Source organism: Pongo pygmaeus, chromosome 4, assembly GCF_028885625.2.
Source record: "Pongo pygmaeus isolate AG05252 chromosome 4, NHGRI_mPonPyg2-v2.0_pri, whole genome shotgun sequence".
NCBI classification, from domain to species: Eukaryota; Metazoa; Chordata; class Mammalia; order Primates; family Hominidae; genus Pongo; species Pongo pygmaeus.
In genome coordinates this window covers 61,284,621-61,299,065 of record NC_072377.2, presented here as the reverse complement: position 1 = coordinate 61,299,065, position 14,445 = coordinate 61,284,621, and the positions used below count along the sequence as shown (strand labels likewise).

General features: G+C 41.1%; 1 long non-coding RNA gene across 2 annotated transcripts in view; it reads right to left on the bottom strand.

Annotated features, from left to right (window-relative positions):
• LOC129036609 (uncharacterized) overlaps nucleotides 1-14,445 on the bottom strand; it is a 129,766-nt gene that overhangs the window by 91,524 nt on the left and 23,797 nt on the right. The window lies entirely within an intron of this gene.

Here is a 14,445-nt window from a genome sequence, read left to right as displayed (position 1 = left end):
GAGGCAGGAGAATCATTTGAACCCGGGAGGCGGAGGTTGCAGTGAGCAGAGATCACACCACTGCACTCCAGCCTGGGTGACAGAGCAAGACTCCATCTCAAAAGAAAAAGGAAAAAAAAAAAGGGCTGGGCGTGGTGGCTCACACCTGTAATTCCAGCACTTTGGGAGGCCCAGGTGGGCAGATCACAAGGTCAAGAGATTGAGACCATCTTGGCTAACATGGTGAAACTCCGTCTCTACTAAAAATATAAAAAATTAGCCAGGCATGGTGGTGGGCGCCTGTAGTCCCAGCTACTCGGGAGGCTGAAGCAGGAGAATGGCGTGAACCTGGGAGGCGGAGGTTGCAGTGAGCCGAGATCATGCCACTGCACTCCAGCCTGGGTGACAGAGCAAGACTCCATCTCAAAAAAAAAAAAAAAAAAAAAAAGTGAACTTGTGGCCCCAGACCTGCAGCACCAGCATCACATGGTAATGCATCATAAATGCAAATTCCAACCCTAGGCCCACTGAGTCAGAAACTCTGGAGTAGAGCAGGCAGCAATATGTTTTTACAAGCCCTCCAATGAAGGCTAAAGTTTTAGTCCACCAGTCTAAGCCAATTAAAATATTTCATTTCCTTTATCAATGATTGGTTTAGGAATAAGCAGGTCCCAAGCCAGCCTGAGCCAATGAAATACAGAGAGGGGCTAGTTTGTGATTTCTGGGAAAGATAAATCAATCTCTCTCTTGTTGGATGTGAACAAGGGAGCGTATTGCCTGACTCTGCGATGACTCTGTGAACTGCAGAGCAGAGACATGAAAAGGACTTGGTTCTTTCATGGCACACTTTGACTGCTGGATCAAGCAATTCAGAAGCCCATTTTACCTCTGGACTATGTGAAAAAATTAATTGGTTTAAGCCATTTCTATTCCAAATAGCTGAAAGCATTCTAACACACCAGTGCTCATTCTCACTTATTTTGAACCTATCTTTGCACTAGACCTTCTCCCACAATGTCATCTCTTCTGACATTTCTCCTTTCAATCCCATCCCTTCTCATTTAGTCAAGTCTCACCCATCCTTCAAAGTCTTATTCACTCCCTCCTTCATGAAAGTTACTCTGACTACTCCATCCCAAATTGTCACCACCTGCTGTGTTAGTCTGTTCTCACGCTGCTAATAAAAACATACCTGAGACTGGGTAATTTATAAAGAAAAGAGTTTTAATTCACTCACAGTTCCACAAGGCTGGGGAGGCCTCACATAAAGGAGGAGCAAAGTCACATCTTACATGGCAGCAGGCAAGAGAGCTTGTGTAGGGGAATTCCCCTTTATAAAACCATTAGATGGTGTGAGACTTATTCACTATCATGAGAACAGCGTGGGAAAGACCTGCCCCCATGATTCAATTACGTCCCACCAGATCCTTCCCACAGCACATGGGAATTATGGGAGCTACAAATCAAGATAAGATTTGGGTGGGAACACAGCCAAACCATATCACCTCCTCTTCAGAATTCAATTTCATGTACTTTCTGAAGCACCAATCTGTTACTATTATATACTTCCTTCTACTGCTTTTTCTCATGTCAAAGTGCCTTATCATGTGTACGTTCCTGGCACCTGACGTTGAGCATGGCACTCCACAGATGCTAAGTAAACATTTGCTGTAGATGGAAATTCTGTTATCTATGGAGATGAGGGATTGGGTGAAGTACCAGTTGCTGCCGCTGCTAGCAACAACGGCATTCCCAGATCACAGTGGCACCTTTGGCTGTGATCACCTTACCACGTCCTGCCTTAATTATAACTCTAATTCTGGCCAGGCGCAGTGGCTCACTCCTGTAATCCCAACACTTTGGGAGGCCGAGGCGGGCGGATCATGAGGTCAGGAGATCCAGACCATCCTGGCTAACATGGTGAAACCCCGTCTCTACTAAAAATACAAAAAATTAGCTGGGCGTGGTGGTGGGTGCCTGTAGTCCCAGCTACTTGGGAGGCTGAGGCAGGAGAATGGCGTGAACCCAGGTGGCAGAGCTTGCAGTGAGCCCAGACTGAGCCACTGTACTGCAGCCTGGGAGACAGAGCAAGACTCTGTCTCAAAAAAAAAAAAAAATTATAACTCTAATTCTGCTGTGGCCTAACTAGAGTTAAATAACTTTATGACAACTATTAGCCAGACACTCGAGGCACAAACATTTTCTGCTCTCCTTTTCTTTACCCATTGAGAAGATACAGATTACCAGGTAAATGCCTGGTCACTCCTCAAGTTGTACCAAGGGAGGTCTGCGTGGTGAGTAGGAAATGGAGTTGCCCGGCCAGCATCAGCACCCAAACTCCTTTTCTGTATTTGCTCTCTTTGGAAACTGGATACCTCCAATGGAGTTGTGTTTGGTGGCAGGAAGCTGAGCATGTGAGGTTGCAACCAGAGGTTGCAGTATAGCTTAGTGTTTGAGGATGTGGGTTTTACAATCAGATATCCTGGATTTGACTCTTGGTAGAGACTCCTGTCTAATTACAATCCTGGGCAAGTCATTTGACTTCTCTGACCCTCACTTTCCTCATCTGTAAAATGGGGATAATAATCAGACCAGCCTTATTTTCTGATATGAGAAATAGATAAGATCATATATGTAAAATGCTTAGCATCTTGCCTGACACATAGTAAGCATTTAATAAATGGTAGTTTTTATTAGTGACTCAGCCTTTCTGTGGCTCAGTGCTGGCTTCTTCCCTCCTGCCTGTGATTGTGGGAGGTGAAGGGCCTTACACTTCCCTGCTTGTAGGCAGGGCAGTTAGTGAATAGTGTAGAGGAAACTGGGGTTTCAGGTGCAGCTAGAGAGAGCAGGCTTTGCCCTGGCTTTCTGCCTGCCCAACAGCTGTGATTTAGCATCTGAATATAAAAACTGCCAGGCTCCTCCTTAGCACACCACCACCACCTCCACAGCCTGCCACCTTCTCACGCATAGTAATACACAAAGCTAGGATGTTCTCCAAAACTGACATTAACTCTTAACATCTGCCCAGCACTTTCCAGTTTAGAGAGCCCTTTGCCATCTCTTCTCCCATTTGGCCCTCATGCTATCCTTCTGCAGTAGTCAGGGACAGCTGTTGTTAGTCACAGTTTACTGATTAGGAAAGTGAAATTCAGAGTGATTATGTGATTTGCCAAAGGCTGCATAGTTAGGAAGTTACAGAGCTCAAATAGAGACGTTCTGACTCCGACTTAGTCATCTGCCCACCCTGTCACATCCCAAATTCCCTCCATGTGGAATGAGGTTTTCCAAATAAAAGCATGATGTGTATGTTCTACATGTAAGATTATTTCAGCAAAATTGTAGAAATGTGAAAAACTTCTTACCTCCCTCTCCAGGACCTGTTGCTTAATGTTCAAGTATGTATATGGTTCTCAGGAAAATGAGAGGACAGACCTGTCTTTCAGTTAGTTGTCTAAAAAGTATTTATTGTCATGCTTTAACCCTAAGCAGTAGCCATATCCTATTTAACCTGAGTGTTTGCCCTAATCTCTACCTCTCATGTTTATTCAAACAAAAGGTATCCATATTTGACTCTATATAATGATTTTTTTTTTTTTTTTTGAGACGGAGTTTCACTCTTGTTGCTCAGGCTGGAGTGCAACAGCGTGATCATGGCTCACTGCAACCTACGCCTCTCAGGTTCAAGTGATTCTCCTGCCTCAGCCTCCCAAGTAGCTGAGACTATAGGTGCCCACCACCACGCCCAGCTAATTTTTTTGTATTTTTAGTAGAGACTGGGTTTCACCATGTTGGCTAGGCTGGTCTCGAACTCCTGACCTCAGGTCATCCGCCCGCCTCGGCCTTCCAAAGTGCTGGGATTATAGGCGTGAGCCACCGCGGCTGGCCTATATAATGATTCTTTTCCTCCCCTTCACATTCAAGAAAGGAATCTGACATGCTTCTGAAAATTGAAAACAGAAAACAAGATCAAATAGAAAGCTTTGGAGAGCTGGGGTCAAACTGAGTGTGAATTCACTGTAAAAGGGAAGGATCGAAAGCCCTGTTTGCAGTAGAGAATCTTAACAGTGTGGACTGTGTTGGGCAAGCAGCTCCGGTTAAGGACACTAATCTTTGTGCAGAAGTTTTGTTTTCAGATTGGCAGAAATTAAAGACGTGGCCATGAAGGAAACAATCTTAGTCTCTGGGTCATCCACACTCATTAACTGTAAGTGATAGAAAGGGCCTGAGCTTCAGTGTCATACAAACGTGAATTAGAATCCTGGCTCTGACATTTACCCGCTGTGTGACCTTGAGCAAGTTCCCTAGTGTCTCTGAGCTTTGATTTCATCTGTAAAATGGGACAGTAGTGCCACTTTCCAGATGGTCGAAGGGATTAAGTGACATGATTTAAGTAGAATGCCTGGCATGTAATGGGTGATTAATAATAAATGGCAGGTATTATTTATTATCCTAAGCAATTAACAAGAATTATATGATGGCAATGTTTTCTAAACAATACCTTTACAGATTAATAATATCATTAAAATGACAAAAATCCATTGGTGATTCGTAGCCTGAACAATCTCTCTGTGTCTTCCATCAAGCTTAGTTATCAAGAACTTCAGTTATTTGCCCGCAAGCCTCTGTGTCTCCATGTGATAGGTCACCATAGGATTTAATGTCAGATCCAGGCTGCTTCAACACTCAGTCCTATTTCACATTTACTTGAAATAGTGGTTTATCATTTTTTTGCTGTTTTTTTCTTTTTGAGACAGAGTCTCACTCTTTCGCCCAGGCTGGAGTACAGTGGTGTGATCTTGGCTCACTGCAACCTCTGCCTTCCGGGCACAAGTGATTCTCCTGCCTCAGCCTCTCAAGTAGCTGGGATTATAGGCGCCCGCTATCAGGTCCAGCTAATTTTTGTATTTTTAGTAAAGATAGGGTTTCACCATGCTGGCCAGGCTGACCTCAAGTAATCCACCCGCTTCGGCCTCCCAAAGTGCTGGGATTACAGGCATGAGCCACAGTGCCTGGCCAAAACAGTGGTTTATCATCTTGATCCTGCCATTAACTAATTGTTTGAACCAGAAACTAATTGAAACCAAGTCCCAATGTCTTCAGTGAAACAAACTGCAGTGTGTGTGTGTGTGTGTGTGTGTATAAAATAAAGGTCTGGGCCAGGCGCAGTGGCTCACACCTATAATCCCAGCACTTTGGGAGGACAAGGCAGGTGGTTTACCTGAGGTTGGGAGTTCAAGACCAACCTGACCAACATGGAGAAACCTTGTCCTGACTAAAAATACAAAATTAGCCAGGCGTGGTGGTGGGCACCTGTAATCCCAGCTACTCAGGAGGCTGAGGCAGGAGAATTGCTTGAACCCGGGAGGCACAGATTGCGGTGAGACGAGATTGCACCATTGCACTCCAGCCTGAGCAACAACAGCGAAACTCCGTCTCGGGGAAAAAAAAAAGGTCTGACATTTAGGCTTTCATTGTTATTTTGAGATCCCAAACCACAGATCCCCACTAAGTTATCCTAGTTTACTAGTCAGTCCATAAGTCTTCCATGATTAAACTTACTAGTAATGATAATCATAACAACAATAATAATATACCTTAAAAATTATAAAATATTTTTCCATGTCTAGCACTTTTACATATATTATCTTATTTAGATTTCATAACAACTTATTGAAAGAGATTGTATTTCCATTTTACAGATAAGGAAATGGAGGTTCAGGTGAGACAAGTAATCTGTCTATAGTTATAGAACTAATAAATGGTAGAGCCACCTGGTTTTCTATCTCCATGTCCAGAGATTCCTATCAAACCCATCATCACAAACAACAAAGAATTACCAATTGTCTAATACATTAAGGATAGTGTGCCTGGCTCTATTTGCCTAACTGGTTGCTTCCACCAAGGCCCAGCAGAACAAAAATCAGAGCCAGCAGCCACATACCCCCTTGATCCAAGCCTGGCCCCCTTGCACATATGTGATCCTGTGAAATTCACTAACACATAAAGCATCATGCCATCTGAAGGCACAAAATAGCTATTAATAATCCCCTGCATTGGTAAAGTCCCCTCCCTTCTGGAATGTTAGTTTTACAAAGACTATCATATAATTTCCTCCAGGGTAGTTTTAATGATGTGCCCTGTTTCCTTATGTGAGAAAGACTCAAGAAGAATTATTGAAACTTGTTAGTTGCTTCCAAAAAGAGAAATATTTTGGTTGGCATAATGTCAACTGTTGATCCACAGGTTCAACCTGACTATTCTACTTAGAAAAAGCACAAATTAGTTTGGGCCTATTCAAGATCTGAAACCTTCTGGCCAAAGCTTAAAGGTACTTGTGTTCTTACCAGTGAAAATTCCAACCAACATGAAAAACACCTCGCACAGAGGTCATCTTGTGTTTCCTCAGAGATCCATGCCAGAGTATGCTGAGGGCTTTCAGGGTCATGCCATGGTATCTCCTTCCACCCATGATCTCCATATTTCTAATTAATTTTTTCCCACTTTTTGGTCTTTTTACCCAAACTAGAAAGTTTCTCCAAGAGGGAGCATGTGTCGGTGTCCAAAGTGTTTCTGCTGGAGAATGGCAGTGACAGGGAAAAGTGGGCACAATGCTGCCATGAAGTTTGAGTTGACTTTATCCTCATCTTCTTCCCTCACAAACCAAACCCTGGAAGCCATGCAGAAAAGCCTCTCCTGAGGCTTGGCTACAGGAGAGGCAAAAGTAGAGGGAGCAGCAAGGCAGTTCCCTCCTTCCAAGATTACACCCAGGCTAATCTGAGGCTACAATACCCTCTGCTATGTCTACTCCCAATATATCTATGAAATGTATTGGAAAATTTCAATGAGCTATTAAAAACGTCATGAGTGTAGTCAGTAAAATAAGCTTTTAACAACATAGGAAATTGTTTAGGCCATGGTGGTAACTGAAAAAGCAAAAATTATACGCATCTAAAAGATATTAGAAATACACCAAAATAGCTGTGTGTAGTGGCTCATGCTTGTAGTTCCAGCAATTTAGGAGGCTAAGGCAAGAGGATTGCTTGAGGCCAGGAGTTTGACACCAGCTTGGGCAACATAGGGAGACCTCATCTCTACAAAAAATTTTTTTAATTAGCTGGACGTAATGGCACACACCTGTAGTCCCAGCTACTTAGGAGGCTGAGGTAGGAGGAGCACTTGAGCTTAAGAGTTTGAGGCTCTTAAGAGTTTGAGGCTGCAGTGAGCTATGATAGAGCCACTGCATGACAGAGAGACCGTGTTTCTTTATATATATAATATTTATATATAAGAAATATATAATATATACATTTATAATATATAAGGAATATATAATTATATAAATTATAATTATATAATTGAATCATATATTAAATTATATAATTATATAATTTAATCCTATAATATTAAATTATATAATTGTATAATTTTATTATATAGTTTAATTATATAATTTAATTATATAATATTAAATTATATAATTATATAATTTAATTATATAATACTAAATTATACAATTATATAATTTAATTATATAATACTAAATTATACAATTATATAATTTAATTATATAATACTAAATTATACAATTATATAATTTAATTATATAATATTAAATTATACAATTATATAATTATTATGTAATTAAACTATATAATAAAATTATATAAATAATTATATAATTATGTAATATAATTATATAATTATATATATTAAATTATATAATTATGTTATATAACATAATTATATAATATTAAATTATATAATTATATTATATAACATAATTATATAATATTAAATTATATAACATAATTCTATAATATTAAATTATATAATTAAATTATATAACATAATTCTATAATATTAAATTATATAATTAAATTATATAACATAATTATATAATATTAAGTTATATAACATAATTATATAATATTAAATTATATAACATAATTATATAATTAAATTATACGTGATATATAAGGAAGATGTACAATTTACATACATATATAAATTAACACTTCTCGGTCATAAGAGTGTGACTACAGTGAACAACTGCTATTTCCTGCCCCATTTGTTGCAAAAATTAATTGGGATATAAAGTGAGTTCCTGTCACATAGCTGGCACACAAAAAAGGGTGGCACTTAGGATAATACTTGTTATCCAGGCATTGAAAATTTGTCTCTGATTAGAGAAAACAGCTTAACATATTCCTACTTGGAAAAAAAATTCACTTTTTATTGAAATCAGAATCACAGTCTAAGTGGTTTACACTGGTTTTCTGCATTTGGGTTGGACCATTTAGTCCATCTGTAGCTAGATGCTCCAGGGGTTTAAAGACATATTCAGTTTCCTTTCTACCTCCTGCCATGATATCTAACACACAAGACAGATGATTCATTCTTCATTTATTTTTCTGTCTTTATAAAGTTAGAAAAAGGTAGGGAGTATATGAAAAAAAATTCATGAGAATGATGTTAAGAGGTAAGAAGGTGGGCAAAAGAAGGGAAGGTGTAGTGGTATGTCTGGGCATTGGTGACCCTCTCCTACAGCTCCACAAGGCAGAACCAGAACTGGACAGAAGGAGAAGTTCGACACCTGGCAGCTTGTTTAGTTTTTCTCTTTTCTTACACAATAGAGTATGGGCTTCCTTTAATGTCACTGGGAAATTTTCTATGTGACCCCTGAGGCTCAGTACCTAAATCAATCAATCCTGGGAAAATATCTAGTTTTATGCTCTGGCCCCTGGTACCTGAAAGCAAGTTTTCAGAATCTGGTTGATCCTTCGCCTCTTCTCATTATCTGCACACAGAAATCAGATCAAGGAAGCGGATACTCTTTATTCTAATTTGAGGTTTCTTACCTATGACTGTCTTGGCAGATGTGAGAAGAGGATGCATATATTTGGAAGAGACAAAAACTTTATTTCAGTATATCAAGATATTTAAGTAAAGTATTTGTTCCAGAATTTTTTTTTCTCTCTGCACTCTTCACTTAACAACTCTCCCTGATTGCATTAGAAAGACAAACAACAAAAACCCACTGACTAGCAGAGAATGAAGGTGCCAAACTCCTGGACTCTCAAATTCAAAAGCCTTAGTAGTAAGAAAGAAAGATTTGGGGAGATACTTGCTGACCCATCTTAATTGCCCCTCCCACTAATATCAACCCCCCTACCCCACCCCACCCCACCCCTAGGCTAGATAAAGACTTTCCAAGTTGGGGAGGGCAAAAGTAGAGAAATGAGTGTTAAGCAAAATAACTTTAGGTAGTAAAGATCTAAGAAAAGGTCCTCCACCATGCCCCTTACTTGGGGTTAGCTGCAAGTTGGGGAGACATGGTGGAGGCTCATGACAATGTTGGGAATATACTAACATCTGAAATCCTGGGAGGCAGCAGCCTAGCAGATGTTTCCTAGACCACAATGTTGTCACAGAAGTAAGGTAAAGATGACCACATATAGTGCCCTAGGTAGGGAAAGTCTGAGGCAGCCCCTCTGAATCTTTTGCAGCCCCGAGAGTGGCACAGAAAAGCTAAAGGACCCCCAAGAAAGACACATAATTTAGCTGACAAAGGGTCCAAGGGGACTTACAGTCATGACCATGAGACACAAAAGTGGAAAGTAGCATGGAATGTACATCCAGAGCCCAGGTGGGGACAAGGACATACCTGCAGGTGCCTAATGTGGGGGTGATGACATCCAAGAACCACAAAGGACACAACTAGAGTGAAAGCCCGGGAGTTTGAGATCAGTCTGGGCAATAAAGTGAGACCCTGTATCTACAAAAAATCAAAAAAATTAGCCACACATGGTGGTGTGTGCCTATAGTCCCAACTCCTTAGGAGGCTGAGGTGGAAAAGTCGCTTGAGCCCAGGAGTTTGAGGCTGCAGTGAGCTATGATCACATCACTGCACTCCAGCCTGGGCATTAAAGCCAGACCCTGTCTCAAAAAAAAAAAAAGGAGAGGCGAGGACAGGGGAGGGGAGGACAGAGGAGGGAAGGGGAGGGGAGGACAGAGGAGGGAAGGGGAGGGGAGGGGAGGGGAGGGGGAAGAAATTACTTAAGAATATACAGCTCATCCGCAATGATTAACTCAGGCTTTGATCACAGATCTGTCCATACATTTCTTACCATATCCCACTGTCAAGTCTTGCCATGCTATCTCCCTGGCATTATTCAGAACAACCTCTTCCTTCTCTTCCAAAATAAGGAGCTATTCTAGTTCAAGCTCTCTTCCAGTTTCTTGTTCCCCCAGTTCATCCTTCACAGTATTAACATAATTTGTTTTCTGAATCACAAATCTGTTCCCAACAGTATCCTGCTTTAAAAACTTTAATATCTCTCTACAAAATAAAGTGCAAATCCCCTGTGTAGCACGGCTTTTAAAGAAGGCCTCCACTTTCTTGTCTCATTTTATTTCTCACCCCGCACTCCCTGATCTACTCTCACCAGACCTCTTGGTAATACCTTGTCCTTTCACATTCCCACTGCTTCCTCTTGCTGTTCCCTCTGCCAAGAACTGCTTCCCTCCATTATCTCCCTTAGTGAGTTCCTACTCATCTTTCATGAACCTGCTTCAATGTCACACTTCCTCTAGAAAGCATCTCCAGTCTCTCCAGGGAAAATTAATTGTCTCTTTTCTGAATTAACATAGCACTTTGTTCAAATGACTAATACAGCATCCATGACATTGTATATGTTGGGAGAGACTAACTTAAAGAGCAAAGAATTTTTTCAGTCTGCCATTTTATCTGGGTTCCCCCATTCCCTTTTTGCTCTGTGGTCTAGAAATCTCTTCCTCAATTCCTTTTCTTTCTTTTTTTTCTTTTTCTTTTTTTTTCTTTCTTTTTTTTTTTTTTTTTTTTTTTGAGATGGAGTCTCGTTCTGTCACCAGGCTGGAGTGCAGTGGCGCAATCTCAGCTCACTGCAACCTCTGCCTCCTGGGTTCAAGCGATTCTCCTGCCTCAGCCTCCTGAGTAGCTGGGACTACAGGTGTGCACCACCATGCCCAGAAATTTTTTTGTATTTTTAGTAGAGACCGGGCTTCACCATGTTGGCCAGGATGGTCTCAATCTTCTGACCTTGTGATCCTAATGCCTCGGCCTCCCAAAGTGCTGGGATTACAGGCATGAGCCACCACGCCCGGCCCATCAATTCCTTTTCTACAGTGAATGACCATCTGGAATCATTTGCACTTTTGGCTGAGTTTCTCATGGCCTAGAGCAGACTTCTGAGAGGAAATAACTACTTAGATGAATATTTTTACACGGTGAGCAAGTTAGGCAAAGCAAATGAAGAAGGCAATGACTGGCCAAGGAAACAGAATAAGTTGTCTCTTCTTGGCATGGAATGAGGGAACAGTATGTTGGATGTTGGCCCAGGAACCATTAGCAAATAGGTAATATGAGAGCCTGGAGTTGGAGGCCATGTTAGGAGATAAGACCAGAGAAGTAGGTAGAGGTCACGTAATGAGGGACTTCTATGACATACAAGAGGGATTTGGGTAATGGGAAGGGATTAATGGAGTTTTAAGGAGAGTGAGATGGTCAGATTTTCAGCATGGTACATGATAAAGATTAGAATTTTATTCTGGTTGCTTATTACTCCTAACAAAACAGTGACTTAAAACAAACATTTTATTATACCATACAAATTTTTGAGTCAGCAGTTTGGAAAGAATTCAGTTAGGCAGTTCTTCTGCTCTATGTGGCATTGACTGGGATCAGTTAGTATTATTCATCTCGTGGCTGGTCTGGTATGGAAGTTCCAAGATGGCTTTACTCACATACCAAGTTCCTGGGCAGGGTCACTAGGAAGACTGGGATCAGCCGGGCCACTCCCCCTCTCTCTGTAGTCTCAGCTCTCTCCAGATGGTGTAATAAGGTAGATGGACTTTGTACACAGTGACTCGGGACTTCCACAGACCAAGGTGAAAGCTCCTCTTAAAAGCCAGACCCTGAACAAGCCTGCCTAAATTCAAGATGAAGGGAAATAGCCCTCAAATCTCTCCATAGAAGAGTATTGAAGAATTTGTGGCCATTTTAAATCCGCTACAAGGTACAAAGATGTAGAACTGAAAGTAGAGAGAGGCAACTGAGTTCTTATAATGCCCAGTTTCTGATGTATTCATGTATGAGTACTTCCAGAATATTCTCTTAACATCTTCCTCATAGCACTGTAACATGGCTATGATTTTTGTGTGATTATTGGTTTATGTATTAGACTTTTGAGGTCCTCAATGAGGACAACATGTGTGTCTTCCTTAGATTAATATCTCAGTGCCTGGAACATAGTTTATGCTCAATACTTATTGAATAAATAAATTGAATACATTAGAATGGTTGGATCCCGTCTTCACAACACCAGAGCAGCCTTCTGCTTGATATAATTTCCTTCTCCAGATTCATATCTTCTTAAGAACTTAAGAAAAGCTTGATTTGAATGTGTAGAAATAATATCCATTATAAATATTTATGTGAATAGCTTTTAACTTTTCCCTGTTGTATTAGTTCTCCACTACATAACAAATTATCACATACTTGGCAGCTTAAAACAACACACATTTATTATCTCAGTTTCTGTGGTCAGGAGTCTAGGCACAATTTAGCTGGGTTCTCTGCTTCAGTTCTCATAAGGCTGCAAACAAGTTGTTAGCTGAGGATGCTGTCTCATCTGAGGCTTGACTGGGGAAGGATCTGCTTTTGTTGGCAAAATTCAGTTCCTTGAGGCTGTAGGACTGAGAGATTTGCTTGCTTTCTTTCTTTTTTTTTTTTGAGATGGAGTCTCGCTCTGCCACCCAGGCTGGAGTGCAGTAGCGTGATCTCGGCTCACTGCAACCTCTGCCTCCTGGGTTCAAGAAATTCTCTGCCTCAGCCTCCTGGGTAGCTGGGATTACAGGTGCCTGCCACCACACCCAGCTAATTTTTGTATTTTTAGTAGAGATGGGGTTTCACCATCTTGGCCAGGCTGGTCTTGAACTCCTGACCTTGTGATCCGCCCACCTTGGCCTCTCAAAGTGCTGGGATTAAAGGTGTGAGCCACTGCGCCCGGCCGAGAGATTCAGTTTCAAAGCTAGCTGTTGGCAGAGTCTGCCCTCAGTTCCTTAACATGTGGTCTTTCCATATCAAAGCTCAAACATGGCAGGCAGCTTGATTTTTCAGAGCCACAAGAGAGTGAGAGACACTAGCAAGATGGGCACTATCTTATATAACCCAATGACATACATCCCTTCACACTCAAGAGGAGGAAATCACACAAGGAATACCAAGAAGCAGGAGGTCACAGCATCCTTACATCCAAATAATTACTCTCATAATTTGACATATCACCAGATAAGCTTTGTTTCCAGTTTCATTTGACCCTGACATTAAATTTTATTTATTTATTTGTTAATTATGGAAGATGGCCATTCCCTAAATCCTGTGAAAAATCAGAGGGGACAATTTTCAGAAAATTCCAGCCCTCTCGGGAAGTATATCCATTTCATTTTTACTTTACAGTAGGGACTGCCTTCCTCTCTTAAGGAGACAGATACACATTTGCCTAAACCATTATTTAATACAATTAGTACTAGATCTTTCTTCAGATCCTATGTAGGGGGCTGGGAATTCTTAGCTATACAAGCTCACACAATATATTTTTTAAAATTCATGTTGATACTTTTTCATCTATTTGGTTTTAGCACAAGTATCAGACTTGCAACCAAGGAACCTATTTTGTAACTGCAGAATATTCTTTCCAGGAAGACTGGTGAAAGGAGAATCAACAAAGGAAAGCCCTTGCTTCTCAAACTCCCCATGATAATATTCTGAAGCAAGTATAGTCCATTCCAAAGCTACAGTCCCAATACCTGACTTCCTTATCCTATGTATGTGTCTAGGAATAGGATGCACCTAACTGCTGCTCACATGTCTTGCACTGGCCTTTCCTTCTCTGAAGCCAACCTTCCCTCTGAAAGAGTAACTCAAGATAATTGACCAGCCCATGGCTATTTGACCAGGGTTTTCCCCAGAAGTCCACAGTATGGAGATCTCTGAGCTAGATCCCTTCCTCTGTGTTTAACCTTTACAGAACAGCGCTTCTTTCTTTCTTTCTTTTTTTTTTTTTTTTGAGACAGAGTCTTGCTCTATCACCCAGGCTGGAGTGCAGTGGCGCAATCTCGGCTCACTGCAAGCTCCACCTCCCGGGTTCACACCATTCTCCTGCCTCAGCCTCCCAAGCAGCTGGGACTACAGGCGCCCGCCACCACGCCCAGCTAATTTTTTGTATTTTTTAGTAGAGATGGGGTTTCACCGTGTTAGCCAGGATGGTCTCGATCTCCTGACCTTGTGATCCGCCCGTCTCGGCCTCCCAAAGTGCTGGGATTATAGGCGTGAACCACTACGCCCGGCCACAGAGCAGTACTTATTTCATTTTAAACTCTCTTGGCTTAGTATATTCATTAAAATAAAGTAAGTAAATATATTAGGTT